We start from the raw sequence: 23,736 nt of genomic DNA on the forward strand, positions 1-23,736 counted from the left end.
ACTGCTATTTAACTTGATGTTGTAAGGGAAAAAGATAACTGCTGTCATGAACGAAGCTCTGCTTATCTACTAATTATCTATAACAGCAGCAATTGTCATGGTGAGTGTTTATTGTAGTGGAACATGTTATTCTTGCAAATTACAGAGATTATTTCAGTCTAAGCGAAAATATAGAGAATATTTCAGCTGCACAAGTTGCATTGCTGGTCCTGGTTCTAAATGCATGTGTAGGTATAATTATGTACGTGTGCCTATATATGTGTAAGACCTCTCCACTCTATATAGTCAAAGATAAAACCTTCTTTTTGCTAGCAGTACGTTTTTGGAACAGCCTTGTTTATCAGATGAGTGCAGGTAACTCTGAACCTTACCAGATTTTTAAGCAAAGAGATCTTGATGACAGAAAAGACATCATTAGTGTTTCAGGGAAATCATATTCAGACAAAGTTACACTTTAAACCCAAAGAAGTGAAGGAGAATGGCAGTCTGTCTATAATCCAAGGCAGGAGACCAGGTTTACAGGTCTTTCAGCGGGCTCAAGGTTAGTAAATTAGATCTCCAGCTCTACTCAGTACAAGCAGAGAACATATCAGAATGAAAAACAAAAAAGGTTAATAATTTGGGTCCCACATGTCTAGCACCATAAAATTGTGAATGGAGTAAAACATAGCAGGGGATATCCTGTGCTGAGGTGTCTTTCATCAAGGAAGTTCAGGATCCAAAGACCAAAATGTTTTTCTGCAGCATAACTATGCTTTCTTTTGTAGAACAAGCAGGAATCAACTACTTTCTTTGAGAGACAAAGCACAAGACAACGTGGCAGTCCCCTTCCTGAGCCACACATTAACTCAGAAACGAGCTCATACTAAAAAAAAAAAAAAAAAAAAAACCAACACAGAAAATAGAATGTCTTCCATACAGTTCTCTAGGTTTCACAAATTCAAATTGTTTTCATAAGTCTGAATATTTGCTGCTTTGTAATTAAAGGATTAAAGGAAGTTACAAAATACTCCTCCTAGCTGAAGAGAAATACTGACAGATGTGCAACTAATGCTACACTTCAAAGAACATAACACAAACTTGTCTGTTTTGAAAGAAAAAATTAAAAGAGACATTTCATTAGATAGAATTCTGGGTTTTTTTTGTCTGGTTTACAACCATAATGTAACCCCTGTGCTTAAATTGTCAGAGGAACACAGACTAGCACACAGATTAACACGGAAAACATAACTTTCTAAAAGAATTATCAATTTTAATCACTGAAGCATGAATAAAGTCACAGGACATCTACACAGAATTTTCACATACTCTCTTTTGGCTACATGTACAGTTATGTGTATTAACAGAACTCATTTGAAGATCACCACTGATCTGAGTCTTCTTCCAAGTAAAAAGTACTAACACACAAAATTCTTTCTGAGCTCCCACAAAGAACAGGAAATCCTCAATGGGAAAGCACAAATACCCATAGGGGTGTGAAAGAGTAGAGCAGAATTGCACAGTCAAATCCAGCTCAGGTATTTAGTGCTGCTACTCACAGCTTTCAACAGAAATTAAGACATGGATGCATGTACTCAGCAGATTGTTTATTCCTGTTTGTAGGCAATGGTTATGGTACTCTATTTCCACCCGTCCTTCATTAGTCTAGACTATATATTACACCACTGTATCAATATACAGTAGACCATTAGACAGTTCTATTAGAAAGCCATTGTTAAAGAAGAAAAAAGTATGATACTGTAATGCCTCAGCTGTGCTGCAAAAACCTAGTTCAGGACTGAGCAAATGACCATATCTCAGAGCAAAATCAGGATGGCATGTCATTAATCCACTGTTATTCTCTAGGGTTACAAGGTACCCTGCAAAAATGAAGCATTTAAAACAAATTTGTGGCTATTGAAATGCTTCACAAACAGGTTCTTTAAACGTCCTATTGCAACATATGTCCCTGGCACGTAAAACAGAGACAACATCCAGCTGTTAACTGCATAAACCTCTGCCACAAAGCTGAGTGTTTCATATCCCCCCAGCAGAGGACAGGGTGCAGGCAAGCACTAAAGCAAACTGCTCACCATCACCCTCTAGGAAAAAAACGGAAAGGAAAACCTACAGAACAAAGCATATTCATTGTAATTTATGGTTTTTTTCCAGTCCAGATCAAAAATAAAGAGGAGAGTGAGAGAAAAATGTTAGATACACTGTTCATGATAAGGGGAGCATTTTGGTCCTAAGATCATTCACTCCATATTAGACTTTCCATCCTTATCCCTATATGAGGACACCTTGGGAAAAAACCTTTTCGTGTAAACAATTGTTTATTTCACACTGACATTTCAGCAAAAACAGCAGCAGAAAGGTTAATAGATGCACATAAGATTCTATTTTAAATTTTGGCTTTGGACAATATAATTAAAATGCACATAACTCAAATTTTAAGAAACTGTGTGCACTATGAGATTAGTCATTATGTTTGTCAGTGTTCATCAGTGGTGGAATGATATTGCTTAAAATGAAATAAGCAAAGCATTCAGAAGCCCTAATACTCTGATGGTTTATCTTCAGGTTAGGAATATATTGCAGATTCTCTGTCACTTTAAAACAAACAATAGATTTAAAAAACAGAAGGCTGAATAATTGCTTACAGGTAATGCACAATTACATCTGGAAAAGTGAATTCCATTTTGCAAGGCAATAGCATAGAGCAACACCTGCAAAACAGCTCAATTTGAATAAGGTCATTCAGATTCATTAGTGTAATCACTCATACCAGAACTGAATAAAATACAGACAAAAAAATTAATGTGTGATCAGCTTTTTGCACCTAGGAATTTACTTGCCTTTTACTACTACAAGACTTAATAAGTCCTTAAATCTTTGTAGGACCGTGGATGAAACCAGCTCTGTAGTCGTTTCTTCTCTTGCTTCACCAGGCATAAGCTATAATCATGAAATTCCTAAAAAGTATTTCTTATTACTCTAGTTGTGTACTGAACTGCATGTTTCTCTGAATCTGTCAAGTGAATTTTTAAACATCTCCATAACTTGAGTGCCAATACTGTTAACCAGAAAATCTGTTTTGAATTTGAAATGGGGAGGGGAGGGAGAATAGGACAGGAGGGAGAGATAAATCCTGTATTTTTCTTTATCTTTTACAAATTTTATTACTTCAGTCAAAAAATGTGAGTGAAGCAATAAAATGTTACTGTTGCTCAGTGTAATGGTATGTGTTTGAAATACAACACATTTGCTCTTCATTCACTTCATCAGAGGTTTGGCAACTGCTAAAGGCTTCAAGTATGTGTGTAGAATATTCCTTATACTATCACATCCATATTATTTCTTCACTTATCATTTCTTACTGAGCTATTTTTAACAGTTGCCCACTTATCAGTTTTCTATTTATGGCTATGTGCTTTCCTCTGTCTAAAAACATTTAATGAGATTTGTTTATGAAACCCGTTAGCAATGCTTTGAATGCTGGCAGCAGCTACAAGAGGGAGATCAGAGACCATAGGTGCAGCTCTTCTTCCAAATCCCTGTCCTGACTACAGACTGGTGGTCACTGCCAACTCACATGAAATATGGTCAACTATGCAATCCTAGCAATTATACAGATGACAGGACACAGCTTGAGTTTACATCATGACATTGCTCCATTGACCCTTTCTCTCTGATGCAAGGGACACCACCTCCACGAATCATGGAAAGCAATAAGAATGCCGGGGAAGTAATATACTAGGAGTTCAGCTGGGTATTTGGGGAGCTCCAAAAGGCAATGTGGCAAGCTGATACTTAGATGCCTTGTTTATCCCTTATTCTGACTCCCTCTTATTTATCTAGCTGTTTATGGACACCTAAAAGCTACAAAAGCTGTTTTATTTGGCTCTGAACTACAGCCTATAAAATACTGCTCAGTAAGGGGATCATGTTTGTGTCTTTTAATACCTAGCCAGGTGCTTTTCAGAGTTGGCAGCAGTGTCTTTATTGATAAATTTGACTGCATTTTATGTCTTTTCCTTTTACAATTACAACGCAGACTGCTGTTCAGCTATTGCTCCCTCTAAATCATGCATGAGCTTGGTTTGTGGTAAAGATAATTCAAAGACTTTCCCACAAGCAGTATGCTCTACCTACTAAAAGCAAATTAACAAAGAGGCAGAGAGTATAGAAATTCCCATCTAACTAAAATAATTTTGGATTTTCTGTCCTAACTTCTTAGGTTATAACCTAAAGGGCATAAATTATGTTTTGCCAAAGCTTAAGAAGCCTCTGTTTCTAAAACCAGCAGAACAAGATCAGTATAGGAAACACTGAAGAGTGGTCCTACAAGAATACATTTGAGTGCAACAATTAACACTGCATCACAAACTTTCTGGCGCATTTTGACTCCTACTGCACCATTTCTGTAGTGGACTAATTACTGATTTTGATATTTTTTTTTTCCTTAGAAGACCAAGACATAGCAATTTCCCAAAGCAAACCTCCTCAGAATAACAGGAGATGAATCTCTGCCACAATGTTCCACAAAGGACAGGGATTTTCATTCTGGCCAATATCAGTAATTTATTTTATATCAAGTTCCGTGCTCACTGACAAAGCTCAGTGATGATCACATCTTCCTTCCCTCCCTTCCCATTTCTGTCTTATGAAACTGCACATTTCACTTAGAATGAGTTATGGTAAATGAATTACCAAAATTTTCTTATATGCCTCCAGTTTCCCCTACTGATTCATACAAAGAGCTCAGTGGGTATTAGTGATATGTAACAGCTGTCAAGAAAGGCCATGTTCCTGGAATGCAGCACAGAATGCCATCCACAGCACAAGGATAATCTCTTCACATAGTCGGGAAGGGTACACAGACCTTGGCTCAGTTAAGTGAGAGCTGACACAACAGGTTATCTATTTGCCAGAGTCACCTAGGAAAACTTGTGTACCATGACAAGGTCTTGGGAGGTTATTCATTCTCTTTCAGAGAAGTATAATAGGACATTAGTGCCTGGGAACCACTATAAAGGCATTTTAAATAATTTCCAAAAACCTTAGAAGAAGGTTTGGGTCTTCCAAGAATTGCCTGGATTTTCTGCAAACTTTGGCATAAATGTAATGTATATTGGAGTAAGCAACTGAATTATTGACAAAAACTGAAATTTACAATAAATTAACAGGGGTGGTGCCTGAGGCCAAATAGAAAAAAGTAAGCTCTGTTATCGCTTAAGAGCAGCAGAAATGTGGAAACTCTTCCATTTAGCTTACAGTGCATAAGTAACATGTAATTTTTATTCCCCTGAGCAGCACCTCATTTCACATAACAGGTATGGCATTTAGAAGGCACCTTTGTGGCACTGAGTAAAATCTCCAGTGTGGGACATTTAAATAAATGACAATTTATGTTCAAGGCATGACAAACCTCACAGGAAATGTGAAAATAACTGATTTTCCAAAAATGTTCACAGTATTTCTTTTCCATAAGGTAACCTGTTCCACAAATTGTTCTGAACTGAAAAAAAAAAAACAAAAAAAACATAGTTTGTAAGTAATAGTCAAATTTACTGATCATCTTTGTTATATTTAAGAAATTTTCTCTAGAATGAAGCAGAACACAGATCACTGAAGCTAGTATTGGGGAAGAACACTTTGCATGACAAGACCAGAATTCTCTGCATGTTCATAGCTATAAAAGTATAGATAAAAATGGAAAAATAGGTAATTTCTATGACATGTATACATGGGCACTATCCCTTGCTGACCTTGGCAATATTTCAGAGGGAAGCTTTCAAGGATTAACTGTTCAATCAATCAGATTTTATGACATACGCCAACTGGCTTCACAAATGCACTTGCAATCAAATTGCAGGAATAACAACAAAAAAGGTTTAATCTATTGTTAGCTCTTACACCAGAACACATAGAGAAAAGTTGCACGCTTTGGCAGGAGCAACCTGCATGTTTTAGAAACTCCTCACCTGCCTCAGTTTGTAGCAAGGGGAGAGGGTAGCTCTTGCATAAGTGTTTGGGAGATCTTTATATAGGAGAGTGCCTTTCTGTGCCCCACTGTCAGTATACTGAGCTAATGAGAACTGACCCTTTTGTAGCCAGAGAAGAAAATCCTTCCCAAGTGCATATCTATGCCAGTTGTTCCCTTTGAGACACAGTAGAAGGCTACATACATGCAAAAATTAGAGACAAAGATGCAGCCTGAAAGCAACCTTGTGTGCAGAACAGGCTCTATCTTGTTATTAGAATAATCAAATTGCATCAATAAGCCCTAGCCAGGGCTGCATGACCCTGAAGATAGTTGTTCTACTCACAGTCATGCTATAAAAAGACAGTACTGCCTCCAAAGAGTAAAACTGAAAGATTGTAGCAAACAGGTACAGGTAAGCCAGTAATATCCCCAAACAGATTCCCAAATAATGATGGTTATGAGACAAATGGAAATACAAGGTGAAGGACATGGTCTTCTAACAAGTCCTTGTAGCAAGTACATTTAGCAAGAGAAGGGGAGAAAATCAACTATCAATTCTGCTCTACAATATATCCTGGTAAGAACAGAGGCTGCCATGACTCAAGAAGGTGTCTTCTATTTTACACATATAAGCAATTCAATTGATTCTACGTAATGTTAATTTGTGTCAGATTAAGCAAATGTGTAAGTGCTTTATTGAGTGAAAGCCAAACCCCACATCTTTCATTGCAAAATATTTGAGTGGAATCAGGACAAACAATGATAGTCTTCTGTAAGAGTCGGTCTAGAATTTCCCTCATATACCTCATGACTGGTTTGAAGATAGAGGCTACCCCAAGGACCTCCCCCCCCCCACTTCTGGCCTGGAGTTCTGGTCTGGTCGGGGTGGATGCTGGCCAAGTGACTGTTTGCTGGTGTGCTGTGCTTGCCGTGCTGCTATGGTACAGTGCCTTCAAGCAGGTACTGCACCTACAGCTGCTTCTCGGAGCACCACTGCATGTTCTGTCTTGGAGCACCTCACAATGGCCCATAAATCTCCCCACCTTTGGCCAGACACCACTCGCTTTTGAAAAGGACTATAAAAAAGCGATCCTCTGGAGAAGCCTTTGAGATCTCCCCACAGAAGACGTGTCTATTGGCTGGGACCACGAGGACACCAGAGTCTATTGGGCCAGACCACGAGGACATCCGTCTCGTCTGTAGCTATTCCCCATTCCCCCCTTTTCTCTCTCTCTTTACTTTGTTTCCTTTAACTCTCCCTCTATCGCAAAACTGAGTTATTGGCACTCAATAAAGTGCATTTCTGCTTTCAGTAAACTGATTTGTCCCCTGTTGTTGTCTTTTGCACCTTTGAGATCAAAAACGAACCATCATGAATCTCGTCTGTATTAACAGCGGATCGTGACATCTTCTTATATGCAGAGAATCCCGCAGAATGCCTCAACAAACCCAGTTATCCAGTGGTAAGAGTTACGTAGTATCACACCTCAGCTACTTCTGATGCCCTTTGTATGCAAAAATAAAAGCAGCTAACAGGTTATTTAAGGAGTGGAAGGGAGACATTTGGTGGGAAAAAAGAAAAGTTAAGGGTGAAGATAGGATGTTCTGGCCCTAGATTTTTTCACCATTATCATCTTCTAGATCAGAGTATGAAAATATTCCTACCATTCTAATTGAGTCACACCAGAATATGGGGCTGATCCAACTTATTAAAAAATCAAATATCCTTTTAATAGGTACTATTAACCTAAGCAAATTATTCAAATTATTTTTCTTTAAAATATTGATAACCTTTGCTCTAACTTTATATTAAATGTCTTGATTAAAATAGATTGGCCAAATTTGATACCCTTGTTTGATTTGCTTCATTTCACAATGTCTGCAATTGTAGCCAGCCCAGCCAAGATTCTGGGTAGAAAACTGACATGAGCAGCAAGTAATCATTCACAGCCCATAACTTGTCCTGAAAGACAGATGTGAAGTTATCTTGGACTGCAAAATGACAGGTTAGATTAACAGCTTTGCCCCATATTCACAGAAAAAGTAGTGAGGACCCTCCCTACAGCCTCTACAGCTATATTTTTGTAAGGTTTTCCAGAGGTCTGAGTAGAGAAATACAGGACCTTTAGAACAATGCAGTACCCTCTTCTCTCTAGCATTGAGGAGAATATATGGCACAGTCAAACTCTGGAAACCAAAAGAAATTTTTTCCTGTGTTACCTGTATATTTTTATGTTTATGGTTGATATATTCACATCAATGACATTAATTGTAAACCCAAAAGGAAGAGATACTGAAGTTTATATGATTATACTGCATAAGTAATTCTTTAGCTGAAGATTTGATTAATGAGTGTGTGCTATTTGTAGGTGGAAGAAGCATAGAAGAAATCAGGCTGGAAGGGGATGCCAGCTCCAGATATGGCTTGCAAGATAGAATTCATGAAAAGTGAAAGGAAATTCAGATATGCAGTGATGCTACAAAAACTTTGATATTCAGGATTAAATAAGAAAATTACCTCTTTCTTACAGAGATAAAATTAATGAACACTCCTTATTTCTTTTTATTAGAGCAATTTTTTATTTACGCTCTGCAGATGTTGCACAGAGAAGCAGCAGAAATGTAGTCTGTGCTCCAAGCTGCATGCAGCTTGGACTTAGATAAAAAAATAGGTGAAGCCCTTGAAAAACTCTGAATCAGGCAATTTCTTTCTAGGAAAGAGAAATTAAGAGAGCCAGGAACAAAGTTCAAATACACACACACATACACGTCCACATGGAATAAAGCCCTTTTTTTCACCTCAGTGTATCTCCCAGTAAAAAGTGACTTACTGTTGAGTGAATTGATAAGAAGTTGTTCTGAATAACTGTATTTTAAAAGGTTAATGAGATAAATTCATTCTTCTTGTAATTCTACTTACTTTCCAGTCTCTACTGTCCAGACACTTGGAAAGGGGGAGAAGAACTAAAAAAAGAAAGAAATCAAGACTATTTCAAGCATACTCTTTGGCAAAAACTCTAGATCAAACAATAAGCCTGCAGACTGTGCATACTCCATCACACACTCCATCCAGTCTTTAAGAAGTGAAACAACCACACTGAACTTCCAAAAGTAATATTCAGAAAATAAGACTCTAGATAACAACCCAATTTTACTAGAGTTCAGATAGTTTAGTCAAAAAAGAAAACTGTTGCCTTGTCCTCTCACTGTGCTTTTCTTGTCACCTTACCAGGTCTAAAGCCTTTGTTACTGAAGAGTAAATATTTTTTAATTCCCTCTATTATTCAATATAAAGAACTATGGTATGAGCTGTAGTTCTGCTGACAAATTCCGTCACTAGGGTAAGTAATCCATTTCTCTAGGACCATGCAGACACCTTTTCCTGTGGCTCTCCTTCAGTTTCCCTGATGCATCATTTTACATATGCACCTATTCTCTGCTTCACCTCCTCTACCAGAGCTCAAGTGTTGCAAAAGCAATCCTTTTGCTCAATCATCCTTAGTTTTTTTCCTTATATACATGAATAAAATGAAGTACAAAAACATGAAGGCTTATTAACATGTGAGTGAAGAAGGAATAAAATTACTTCCTGACCCCAGGCTTTCTTGAAGCCTCTTTTTACCCTGAAGGTATTTTGGAAAGAGAATAAACTGAAGAATAAGCATAGCATTTCAGAAAAGGAAAGGATGAAAAAGGTTTGTACCTAAGTAACAATCCAGACGGAGCTTGTATTAAAGCCTAAGAGGTCTGTGTCTCAACAGACTTGTGGTTTTAAGGAAGAGCTCTAATACCTGCTTGCAAAGTGTACCTGATTTGGCTGTACCTGCTAAGATGCCCATGCACAATGACATCCATTGTAAGGTGCTCTGTTTTCTTCAGTGGAAGAGATCTGAAGATGTTGGCAGGGCAGCTGAAAAGTATAGGTGCCAAAATGATATCCCTTGGTGGAGCTTTGCTTAGCTCATTTTGTTATGAAAAAAAAAAGAAGTCATACATTTTTAGCACATTAAAATGAGATTAAGGTTGCACAGTCAGGCATTCAAAGATGCAGGAAAACACCAGAGTTAAGGTTTTATGTGAAAATTGAATTAGTCTTATAAGACAGACATTGTAAAACTTATCATTATTCTGAAGTGCAATTTTTTGTTATTTTATCATTTACTTCTCTCTCCTCTCCCCAAGTAAGATCAAATGCTGCCTGCCAGATTTCAAGTGGAAAAGCATATACTGTAAGGTTTCTCCTCCCACCCATCCAAGTGAAGCAAGATGCAGGACATTTTCCCTTTGTAATATGAAAAAAAAGAGTAATTTTCTGTCAGCTTATTCTAAGAAGTTCACCGATACAAGCCAGGCTGAAATCCCTTCCCTCTCCACCTTTCCTGAATGAAGACACCGATCTGGAAAACCTCAGCCTAAATTGTTTAAGCTTTGACGCATTAGCATGGACAGTTAAAAGCATGACCTTCTGGCTGAAAGTGTTAAGCAACCTTAAACACAGGTAGCATTAGCCGCCCTGTCCATCATACATAAACCCAAACAGAAGAAGGAGATCACAATATTCTGAAGTTTTTAGAGCAGGAAGGAGATCCACTGCCAGAGCTTTGTGAGGAATATATTTAATGCCTCTTCCAGCCAATGCTATGGTATCCTTCTGTAACAGGATTAACAATAGATATTTGCACATTTTCCTACAACATCTCTGCCAAAACAACTTAGCCGTGACCTTCCAAACCTTTTGTCACACCTTCAATCTCTCAATTACACTACCCCAGGCTCCAGGAAAGCATAAAATATTCCTTTTCTCAATAGATACTGAGAAAAACGTTTACAGTACAGTTTTGCTTCTGCCCACATATGGGGTTTACGTTCTGACTGGAAGACTGTGTTAGCAGTATATCCCTGAGATCCTCCTCTCCTCTCTTCCTTGCACCCATTTACTGTTCAACTGACTCTTATTGCACATCATATACTGCTTTGTACTAAAAGACGCAACTACAGTAGTCATTCCTCTTCTGATCAATGAAAGGAGATCCCTTCTCTGTGTTCAAAAACAACATTCAGCTAGTTCGGTCACAAGTTACTTAACCAGTTGCAAGAACCACCTGCTAAATTCACTGCCTTATACAGTGCAACCAATGGCCCCTTCAGCCCTCCAGAGCTATCAACATCAGAATCTCTGTAACGAAAAAATTATCCAGAAACTATTTCTGAGGTTAGTATTACTCTATTAAGATGTATAAGACTATCAATACTAATAGATGGTTTGGTTTTGCGGTTGGTTTTTGGTTTGGGTTTCTTTGCTTGTTTTAAGAGAGGGAGCAGTGCTATTTTTAAAACATTGGTTGTAGGTGAATGGTAGAAATGTAATGGTAACATTCACTGATCATCAAAACAGGATGCACACACAATGTTTATGTTAAGCAACACCGTAGAGTAAAGCCATGTTCTTCCTTGCTCCCAGTCTCCAACTGTAGAATAGGTTCAAACCAGCTGAAAAGGGCTGTCAGGTATTTACTCCCTGCAGATGGGGCAACCCAAAAGTTGCTGCGCATGGAGGAAAGGCCACCCACAGCCATTAGAGCTCCACATGACACCTACACATAGGTCAGCAGGTGCCAGAGCACTGTGGAGATGCTCCTCTGGCTCTGCTCTTGTGCTTCCTCATATTGGAAAGGAGCCAAGTAAATTCCACAGTGAGCAGGGGTGAGTGATTTTTAAGTTAAAGCTCACCAGTCTTCATTGCTGGTGTTTCCCAGGCTATGAAGTAGACCACCACCATCCTTCTCTAAAATCTGTGTAATTTACAATCATGACCCACTTCAACGTTATGATTAAAGTGGACAGGCTGATCCAGTCTGGAGACAGTTTTACAGACTAAAGTTAACTTCAAAACATTTGCTGCCATGGGGCACTCCTGCCATTTCCATCAGGACGGTTCAAGTTCATGGCCTAGATAACCTCCTTTACTGCCTGCCTCCTGGGTCTGTGAGCCACATCACCTGCCTCAGGACATCAGCAGAGGCCCATGAAATCATCCCCCTGCCAGGATCAACACCTCCAAACAGCCTCTGTTTCATACAAGCACTTTTAGGTGGCCACAAGGTCATTTGGTTTAAGAGGGAAATCTTTGGTTTGTGTTAGCTAAAATTAGTCGATGGGTGCAAAGTATTCTTTTACTTTGCTGTGAAAAGTTTGAGAGTAGCTGAATGTTCTAAATGGAAAAATATAACAAGGAAATATCTTCCTTTCAAAAGTGCTGTGACCTCCATGTGGCAGAGAGCTCTCAGTTGTCTTAGACAGAGTGGGGTTTTAAACACAGCAGGAGAAAGGCTTCACATTTGGATTTTTTTTTTTTTATCATTTAATGCATTTTACAAGCTGCTGCATTGAGTTCTGTAACTACTGTGCAGATAAAAGCTAACTGGGCAAAGAGCCCTTGAACAGAAAATATTAATGAACAAAAATTGATGTATTCCACACTTTTTCTATTTTTTCCAACGCTTATTTGTATATCTTAACACTAATTTGTTAATTTGTTTCTTCCTTGAAGAAAGCAATTATATAATAAAGTGTATGCTAAAGTGGGGGAAAGAAATGCGGTTACCATGTAACAGGAGTAAGTAGCAAGCATTTATTTTCTTTGTGGTATGATGATGTCACTTATTTTGCCATAAGCAGCCAGCTTAAAATCAGGGTTTCCAGAAAATAACAACCTACAAGGACACCACACAGGCTGTTGCAGTGGATTTTCTAGGCATATGTGCTCACAAGCCCTTCAGCTGGTTTAGGCCCCAGCAGCTTTTCTCCCCCTAGCCTCCTGATAGAAAGCAAACCATGACAATGGCGGTCTCAGTAGAATGGCACTGATAACCTTATATTCTCGTATATTTGATTATTGGTTGATATGAGCATGAATTCTCAGACTTTCAGCAATCTGTTCCCTAAATGTACAATTATACAATATTTGTGTACAAGGACACAAAACAGTCTGTTGCAAGTTTGACATTTATAACAATTTCTTGTTATTTTGCCCATCACAAAGCCAGAACATAGATGGGCAGAGAGGTTTCTGCTCCTGAAGCCCACCCTTTGAATTTTGTCTTCTCCCCTTTTTGTGCAGCCAGTTCTCTCAGCCTCAACAAGTCCTACTCTCTTCACTTTCCTGCTTAGCTTGCTGGGAACATACAGCAAATTCTCACCTATTTCTCTGTGTTCTTCCTTCAGACGCAGCTGATTTCCTCAGAGTTCAGTTCCAAAGGGTAAATGACAATTTACAAGAGATATTTAACCCTATTCTGTCAAATATCTAGAGATTACACTGATGATACTGCAGCATCATAGTTGTCAGCAGGGATTGATGACGAGCATGTGGAATGATTTCCTACAGTATAACAGACTCAGGACAAATTTTGCACATGGGAAACAAGGTATGTTTTTGTTTTCACTTACTAAAACATGAAGTTAAACATTCAATCTGTCTGCAACATTAGTTATTTCATTTCTCTGTGAATTTCATTATTCTCTCTTAGAGATATGTTATTTCAATAATTCTGTCCAGGATAATCCAGCATTTGAGATTAAGGGTACTGAACCTTTGAGAGCTAGAAAACTACTTTATTATGAGACCAAGAGATGCAGAAATGCAAAAAAACTCAGTTTGAGAGACTGACATTTGTACTCTGACACATTAGTGCATTATGTTGGTTTTGACATCATTTTAAGTCTTGGTGCACTGCACAACATCAGAAGTTAATGACTTCCTATTTTTATTCATTACTCTTCAGAAATCGTTTCATTAAACAGAGAGATTCCCTAATTCACCAAACCACACTGACTTCAAAAACAACAACAAAATCAAACCAAGTCAATCTATTATCTATTATTCAATCCAATTCAAGAATTTGCTTGACCTCTAAAGCATATAACAAATACCCAAGCAGCAAGTGCTCTGAGGGAAGAAAATGCATACCTCAATCTTTCAATGTAAGCAGAGCAGTGTGCCTCAAAGAAAAAGTTACTGCAACATTGACATGATTCCAGCATTACATCAGTAGCATCAGCTTCTACAGCAAGGAAAAATCAAGGCCTGGCCCATCAGTCTACCCTTATCAGCCAAGCTGCTTCCCCAGGTTTTCTCTAAGAATAAATCTCAACCCCCAAACGACAAAAGTTAAAGGTGCAGTCTTCCTTACACAATCAGCCCAGAATTTGGCAGGACTTGGAAGGTCTTAAAGGGTTAATTACGCACCTGCTTTTGTTGGCATTTTTCAAATTCTAATTGAAAAAATGAAAAGCTATAAACTGGATAACAACCTTGGCCATCAGCTGTTAATACTTCTGTTCATTTGTCATGCAAAACAAGGATGACCATTGTGGACACACATATTTAGAGAGCTAGGAAACTACAGCTTGAGAATTCTTTCTCAGGCCTGGACTTCTCCTGCCTCTCAGGTCCATTCCCAGACTGATAAGCTGATTGTAACTTCAGTTAGGGAGGAATTCTCCCAGGATAACAATATGGTCAAAACAGAATGAAATCTGGTGAAAACCAAGATGGAATTCACAATAAAGATTAACACCTAGTGTTTTTCTGTGACACACATTCTAAGGTACAGTCTCACAGATGTTTTAACCAGTTATCCAATAAGCTACTGCCCTGTCTTAGCTCTCCGTAACATGCTTTAAATATGGGCTGTCCATTCAATAAAGTTGGCCCTTTTTCCCTAAAAGGGTCCATGTGTGTTGCTGTTCTTACTGTCTCTTTTTTCTCTCTCTAGCGCAGTTACCACAATTGACTACTTTATTTTTAGTACTTCTTGTTCATAAGCAGCTTTGTATCATCATCTGTCAGTTTTGAACTGGAAAAAAGTTACACCACATATTGCATTTACTCTTTGCAGCTGGTCTAGGTATAACATTTTTATATCACTTGAGAGGATATGTTTTCATGAATTTTTACATTCTATCAGATGCAAAAAACCCCAGATTTGTGCATTTAATTTTTTTCTTTTAAGAAAGAAGAAATATTTAGGATCTTTTTCTATATCAGAGTTATGCTTAGAAAAAAATAATTTAAAACTTATAACAATTAAAAAGAGGAAAGGGAGAAATTATAGAAAAATATTGAAGCGTGGATGCTGCTTTCATAAGCTTTGAGGTTGCTAGATGGAGCTATAATGGACAGCTTGACATAAGTTCTTAAATGCCAGCCTGCAGGAAAACAAATCTGCGAGTTCTTTTCATATGTGAGAGGAGGTAAACCTGGCTTTTCAAGTTTGTCAAAACCGATCTTAAAATACTGTGCATACTGGGGAAGATCTCTTAGTAGAGCAGAATCCTCAGAATGCACAACAGGGTGGGTGACAACAAGCTTTCTTTTTCCATTCTGAGAATGTATTAAGAGTCCAAAATTAACCAAGTAATTGAAAATTATAATAGAAATCTACATCTGAATGCTGAAGGAAAACAAATTGCTGTGAGGACCAAGACTTTTTTTCAAGAGAACTAGTAATCAAACAATAGTATAGTTATCTCTGGGCATCTTCCCACGCAGACTAGATAACTTTTTTTTCACTAAATTAGGCAACCTGAAAAAGGTATGAACCTCAGTATTCATAGAATGAAGGATTAAAACATAACCACCTATAACAGCTAGAAGCTCAAGGAACCTTATTTAAACAGTTTCTTTTTGACTTCCCAGTATGTGAATAACACCATCAAGATCAAAGAATGAAATACGAAAAAGTTAATGAGAATTTCTCCTCTATAAAACTATAACAATTACATTTATTTCTCTTTTTGCTTCAATAATTTTATTCACACAATGTAAATAAATCTGGTCCTTAGCATCTAGCCATAAATAGAATTCCTCCAGGTACAGAAGTAAAAAAGTCTACTAAAAACTGAGAAGTAACATCCACCCCAAATGAAACATAGGCTAGCCATCTTCTCTTCTAGAATTGCTTTTTTGTTATTTTTTATGATACAGTCTTATTATAGCAACGTTCTTTGCATATTTTTTCTGAGGCAAAATGTTTAATAAATGTTGTATTTTGTCACAATATAGGTGCATGGTGTGAATAAACTGGAGTGAATGTTACCTTTCTCTTCTATGTTGCCAAATGACTTTCTAGGGTTTCACTGAACAGGTGAGAAATTCACAAGCTGCCACAAAGTAATGTGACAATTGGACCCTCCACTCTCCAATACAGCAAAGACTCAAATATATAAAAGAAGCTACTGAAGCTAGCTAAAATAATCCACTGAAGATAACTAACACTTTAAAACATTTCATCTGAGAATCCACCTTATTTCAGCTGTGGGCATGCTTGGGTTCAGAAGCTGGTTTCTAAAGTAACAAAGCAAATATGTGAGCTAACAGAACAAATGATAAAATACATCTAATTGAATCCCTCATTGTTGAAACCAAATAAAATAATCTTAATCTTGATACCTATGTTCATATTCGTTTTTGTATCTTCTGAGTCTAGGCTTTTTATGTTAAATGCCAGCAGTCAGCCACAGAAAGCTCATTACATTATTTTAAAAAAATTAAAATATTAGAATCTAATCAGAAACCAAAGACTCTGCTATAATATCTCCGTAGGACAAAAAATACTAAAGGCACAGCTCTCTCAAAACATGCATGAAATTGCCATTGACATCTATTAGTGTACAGCAAAAGAGCACGATGCGGCCTTGCAAAAACTGCTTCAGAGTGGTTTACAAAAAACATACCAGTTTACAGTCAAATCCTGTACCTCATACAGAATGCCTACAGGTCAGCAGGATAGCTTAGTCTATAAAAGGGCTTCAGGAGACAGATTTTTATGTGATTAAAAGAAAGATTAAAGGAGATGTTGTTTTGAACTTTCATTTATTTAGATTAATTTATGCTACGAAAAGTGCTTTCCTTAAACAAAATCTGTGAAAGGTCTATACAGGGCTATATCTCCTTTTCTTGTACTTCATACTTATTAAATGCTGAGTAATATGAACCTAACCATAGCCTTTCCCTTAAAGCTAAAAAAATCTGGATATTCTCTCTATCAGCAAATAAAGATAAGAGCAGCATGCTGAAAATGCCAATTTTACTGCATATTTCAAGAGGTGATAACACGTTTTTCATGGCAATTTCTCTTTTCTCTACCCAAAAATCAATAACTTAACCATGCTCTTTCCCTTGAAAAAAACTGGAATTTTCTCAAAATCAATTACAAAGTCATCTTGGTATTATTACAAATTTACAACAGCTCAAGTGCACAAATAATTTGTAATTATGGCATGGTGGGAAATAAGTAAATACACAACCATTTATGGTGGGAAAGCCTTTAGGAAAAATTTATTTCTGCAAATAAACATGAAAATGCTGAAAACTAATTGAAGAATGTGAAACAAGAGTGCTTTTATACCTATGCAAAGGTTCACATTCAGCCAGGAATTCTACTTGAAGAGATGAAGCCTACAACGACTGAATACATGACATTTACAAATAAAAACAGCTGGCTATGAGGAGTCTCTTAAAACTAATCAATTTTCCAATACATTTTATTATGGTTGTCAAAAATCCAATGATGCAGGTTAGTAGCATGGAGCTATAAAAAGACCCACACATCCTGCCAGCTGCATAATCTTTGCTTGTTTGAAAGTCTGACAGTTTCCCTTGACTAAAAAAAGGATACTTCATTATAAGCATTAAACATTGCTTTATGAGTTATGTAAAGTTTATGCTTTTTCATTTATGGTTTAGAATTTTAACCACATTGTCTCACTTATGCATAATCCATCAGCCCAGGTGACAAATAGTCTTCTATATTTACACACTAGGAATATACAAGGAGCATAGTGTATTAGCAGCTGAAACTACAAACGCCACTGTCAATCAAACTGGCTAGCATAGGACCATATTTCTTGTCACCAAGAGGCTTAAAGCAAAGAATCTGTGCCTAATTCTCTTAAACCTTGCAGGTCAAAAGGTTTTAAAATTATTTTTGACACCATTTCTTTGCTTTGTCAACAGGCCTGAGTACTTTTTAACATGTAAAGGATATCAAAAAGCTTCTCATTGAAACAGTCTGGCATTAGCAATTTATGGATTTAAAGTCTAGAGTGCACAGTAATTCCACTGGTACAACAGCAGGCTGTTCTGGAATGAGAGGATGGAGATGTGGCTGTAGGACTAACTTTTATTCATGCAGAATCTCCAAACCAATCAGTTGTGTTCCAGGCAGCCAGCACTTGTTGAGCCAAAGCCACTGTACAGCCTAAAGCTGTGCCACACTGCCACACCCCGTTGTCAGCATAAGCTGTCACAGACACCTTTCCTGCCCAGTGATATTATGTCTGTTTCCAGGTCTTGCTTTGCCCACACACTCTCAAACCCAAAAATTGGGTCTCCAAATGGCAGCAGTATTGTCTTTCTCATTTGTTGAAGTATTCTGCACAGAGATGACAGCCACCATCCCTGAAAAAATCAGGGCTTTTAAAAATTTTCAGGAACCCAAAAGTTTGACCCTTTCTTACTAAAGATGCTGTTATGTAGCAGGTCCAAACCCCAGTTGAAGTTTTGGCCCCATCCTGACAGGTCAGCAGAAGGAAATCATTCCTTTCCAGTGGGGTTTACAGAAATTCTGAAAATACTGGATGACTGAAAAATAACCACCCCCCCACCCCCCCCCAACTGCTGGCTGCAGCTCCTGGGGACAGTAGCCAGCATCTTCCACTCTCTCTCCAGCAGTTTCAAGACACAGTCCCTGTGATCTGGCAAGGAGCAGAGGAGACACACCATGGACCACAGTCAGCATAGCATGTCTCAGAGAGCCAAGAGCTCACAGAAGCAGAGGCTGACCCACCATCTAGAAATTACTACACAAACCATTTCCTAGTTCGTCCAACAAAGCAAGGCTCCTAGCTAAGTGAAAAGATTTCTGGCTGAAAACAAAGACAGCAGGCTGAGCTGAGAGATGAGAGATGATGTAAGCAATTAAAACATTTACATGATTAAGAGAAATAGGGTGAAAATCAAATAACAAATGGGGAGAGCTTGATCTTGGTGATGCACATAAAGATTTGAAGAAGAAAAAAGGACAATAATACAAATAATTAATACAATACAAAAGAATAATACAAAGAAAAAAGTAAAAAATTAACGTGGAAGGAAAAAAACCAGGATATCAAGAGGGGAGAAGAACAGATTAAGAATGAAGATAAATACATTATATTTACTCTGAAGAGACCATCAGGACTTGAGTTCACTGGCCCGAGATTACATTCAAATATCAGAATAAAAAAAAAACAGTGAAGGAAGCTTAAAAATTTTGGAATAATAATGCTCATTGGACATGCCCAGAGGTACTTATGGGATCACAGAATAATTTAGATTTTCAAAGAACTTTAAGATTATTGAGTCCAACTGTTAACCCACCACTGCCAAGTCTACAACTAAACCATGTCCCTAAGTGCCACCTCTACACATCTTTTAAACACCTCCAGGGATGGTGAATCCACCACTTCCCTGTGCAGTCTGTTCCAATGCTTGATAACCTTTTCTGTGAAGAAATCTTTCCTAATATCCAGTCTAAACCTCACCAGGCACAACTTTAGACCATTTCCTCTCATCCTATGCCTTGTTATTTAGGAGAAGAGACTGACCCCCTACCCTACCTCACTACAAACTCCTTTCAGGTAGTTACACAGAGTCAGGTCCTTTTCTCCTGACTAAACACCCCCAGCTTGTACAGCCACTGCTCACAGGACTTGTGCTCCAGATCCTTCACCAATTCCACTGCCCTTCTCTGGACTCAGCACCTCAATGTCTTTCCTGTAGTGAGGGGCCCAGAACTGGATACAGCACTCGATACACAGCCTCACCAGTGCCACATAGAGAGGACCATCCCTTCCTAGTTCTGTTGGCCACATTAGTCCTGTCACAAGCCAGCATGCCATTTGCCTTCTTGGCACTTCCCAAAACTTGTCGTTGAGAGTTCCCTCTGTGTCAGGGAACAGGCATTTGAGATCCTGTAACACCAGGTTTTAGAAAAGCATGAACACTGTGAGAAGATCAGGTTCTTGGACAGAACAAAAATGATGCCTCTGTGCCAGTGAAATTGGTGGTGCTTTGAGTATGGTAAAGGAGGCAGCAATGATGAAAACAGGTGCTGCTGTCCCTTCACTTTTGCTTTATTGCAGAGCTATCATTGCCAAAGATTACATTCCTCCCCTATTTTCAAAAGGTTGTACAACATTAACATACATTTGTCCCCAGGCTGTCCCAAATGTTAAGCTTAAAACAATTATTATTTAGAGCAGCAACAATTATATGCAGCCTGGAAGACCCCAGCCTTGCTGCAGTGGGTTACTTCCACATTCTTCCCCAGCCTTACAAGAGTTAATTCTCCTGTCTGCCAAACTGCTTAATTCAGACACTGAAGCAGAGGGAAGAGAAGGGGGAGGGAGGAGAAAAGAGGGGGAGTGTAGCCGACAGAACAACTCTATGCAGCCCCTAGAAGTGCTCTGAGGCTGAATTTTGGCCCACAGCCCAATGCTGGTGGATACCAGTGGCTTCAACTATATTAGAAGAAATATTATCATAATGTTATATCCATGCTCCTCCCTGAACTGTGTGTGTGCACTGAGTCTGGTTTTTATTTTGGTTAAGGGCAAGGACACTGCATTCGATAACCCAAACTGACATTCACAATTAAAACAGTGTATTTCATGACAATATATGCACTGGGACATAAATATCAAGTCTATTTAGATAAAAATTCTTATGAACCAAACCGAAGGAGAGACAATGAGCTATGGAACACTAGCAAACAAGGATCACAGCTCAGCCTTCCTTAACTTTACCAGGTTGGAACCTTGTGTTAGGACAACAGATTACTTACCTGTTACACCTCCCTTCTTTTCCTGCACTGTTTTACTATGCAATTCAGAAAGCAGCACAGCCAGAAGCTTCTCATTTATCTGAAGACAGAGATGGACACAAATCTCACCCCAAGGTCTGACCTTTGTAAGGGTTGCAACTTGTCTGTCAGAATAGGATAAGTGATAGATAACAGCCTATCATAAGGGCCGAAAGAAAAGAAGGAATAAAATACACATTCTATACTGGAAAGCAAGAGAGTTGAAAGGCAGAGATAAAGGATTCCCATCAAGAAACAAGGTGAAAGAGATACATATATCTTGGAAGCAGAGACTGCAAAGTTAGTGAAAAACAGGACAAAAAGAGACCCTCTGTGAGAACAGAAACAGACCAGAAGAAAGATAGCAGCCACATGATGAACCCATTCTAACCTCAAAAAGAGGAAGTACAGGAATTTACACTGTTACTGGAGAACCCAAAAAATTTTAGATATTTACAAGGTAAGCAAATTATCACTTTTAGTGGTGGATTACAAAATATAGTTCAACTCAACTTTTGAGCAATTTGAAGTTTCTACTCTTCTTCCTTCCAATACTTATTTTCTTTACTATCTTTCTCTTCCTATCCCCAGATCAATTACATATTCCTTTTTTTTATAAAATTAAAGATCAGTTTATAGAAAAATATATATCTCCCTTTCAATGAAATAAGAAAGACCTTTACAACCCTTACTTTTCTCTTTTTCCCCATTAACAACTGCCAGTTTCAGTGTGCTCCTTTCATCCATATTAGGTGGCATTACAGATGGTTCTGCTTTAGTGTAATGAAAGTGTAAGCTTTTCCACTGATTAATAGCTAAATAATACTGATATTGCTTACAATACTACAGTTTTATATGTGACATAGAACTTCTCATGGTTCCTCAGATGTCTCTTAAAAAAAGTGGAGTACATTTTCCATATTGAACAAAAGGGTAATGGTAATTGCTAAAAGAACACCACACAAGCAGTCATGTTTAGAGCTAAGAGAAAATTAAGGGAATTTCCAAGAAACTAGAAAGCAGAAGAGCATTGGTAATGTGATGCCTTAACTCAGCCTTAGAGAGAAATTACAAGTTCCTTCCTTTTGTAGGTGTGCCATGAATTGAATGCATGTCACACTCAGTTGCTCACTTTACCTGGTGCATTCCAGGTTTTCCCTATAAAAATTTCTCATGCTAGGGAGCTCTGACTGCTTTCAACTCTTTCTGTTAAAATAGTTGCAGCCTAAGGTGCAAAATTCTTTGGAAACGTTTCCCTTTGTTGAGAAAGGTACTAAAAAGACTTACCTGCGAGAAAAACAAGCTACAAATTGGCAACATCAGGTTTCAGTAATAATCCCTTTCCATTCTCTAATTCCCTTTAATTCTCTGAAGTTTTGCTTGTCTGAGTTTGAGATGCTTCAGATATGGATCATGCAGAAGAAACTCACAAACACAGAAGATCCAAAGGTACTAGGCAAAGCAGCAGGGATGTCAGACTTGTTAGGACAGATTCAACATTGATTCAGACTCTGAGGAGGGCCCAAGAGTAGGCTTTCATCCAAACTTATTGAATCCTGGTTTAATTTCACATTTAGGCTGAGGTTTGGACATGTTAATATTTTTTTGGGAGTGATTCATCCAAAACTTTAAGTTATCCAGGAAAAAATGTGGGATTAAATTAATCCTAGATGTTAGTATTTTAAAGGGAAAAACCATGTTTAATATGATCTGAATGGCAGTAGAAACGTGAAGCCACAGAAAAATGATACATCAATGGAACAATAGCATAAATTACTAAGATCAGGGCATCTTAAATAACAAAATATATTCAGAAACAGTCTTTAGGAGAGGGATCCTATACCAAGCAGAATTGGCTAAGAAAGTAACTCAAATCTTGCCAGCACCAGGAAAAAGCAGCAGTAAGGGGTGCTTCACCAGTCGTGTACCAAATTAGCCCCCCCTAATCCAGCTGGGTACTCCATAACAGCTGCTTTTGGTTGCACATGCAGTACAGGCAGGCATGGAAACCCAATTCCATTTCACTCCTCTACACCCAGCCCCCAATAACCCACAGCAGAAAAAGCTGCTGCACTTTCTTGCCAAGACCCAAGACGCTGGGATTTTAATCTGGGAGGGAGAGAAGAAGGAGAAACAAAGTGAAGCCTGCAGCTGGTTTGGGTCTCGGGTGGGAAAAAAAATTGAGAAGTCATAAACTATTCCGTTCTTCAAGAGTAGATGGACTCAGGAGATTGGAAAGAAATTTCTGATTGCATTGAAAAGATTAAAATAGTGATAAAAATAAGTTTCAGAAATGGAAAATGCTCTGGAAAAGAAATCTCCCTATCTGCGTATCTAATCTGCTTTACTTCAGCTATCTAAGCAAATGGAGATTCTGCACTGTGGGCTCCTATTAGAAATATTATATGGAAAGATCAGGTCCCAAAATATTTATTTACATGGTGAAAGGCATATTAGGTGCTGAAACAATCATCAGTTTTGTTGATGTTTACATTGTGACTATTCAACTGCAGTAAAGTCTAAGTAATCATTTTTGTTATGAAAAGAAATGACAGGACATTTGTATTTTGAAAGCATCTGAGTTTATCAGATTATGATTTTTAGCATATTTGTGGTCTTTCCCTAAAGCATATTGTTTGTGTGTGCCTGTGCAGCTCAAGTGTTCCTATCCTGTTAGCCAAGGCGTGTATGGAAGAAAGCACTTTTATTTTCTAACTGAGCCTATGCTGCTGTACATAATGGGCCTTTCTCTCACTCCCCAACAGAGATTCACAAGCCACAGGACTCCAAGCTGGGAGCTGCACTTCTTCTGACCAGAGGAATGACAGAAGGGAATCTTGAAATCCACCTTGCAAGTGTTCA

This window comes from Sturnus vulgaris, chromosome 4 (assembly GCF_052056855.1).
Source record: "Sturnus vulgaris isolate bStuVul1 chromosome 4, bStuVul1.hap1, whole genome shotgun sequence".
Lineage (NCBI taxonomy): Eukaryota > Metazoa > Chordata > Aves > Passeriformes > Sturnidae > Sturnus > Sturnus vulgaris.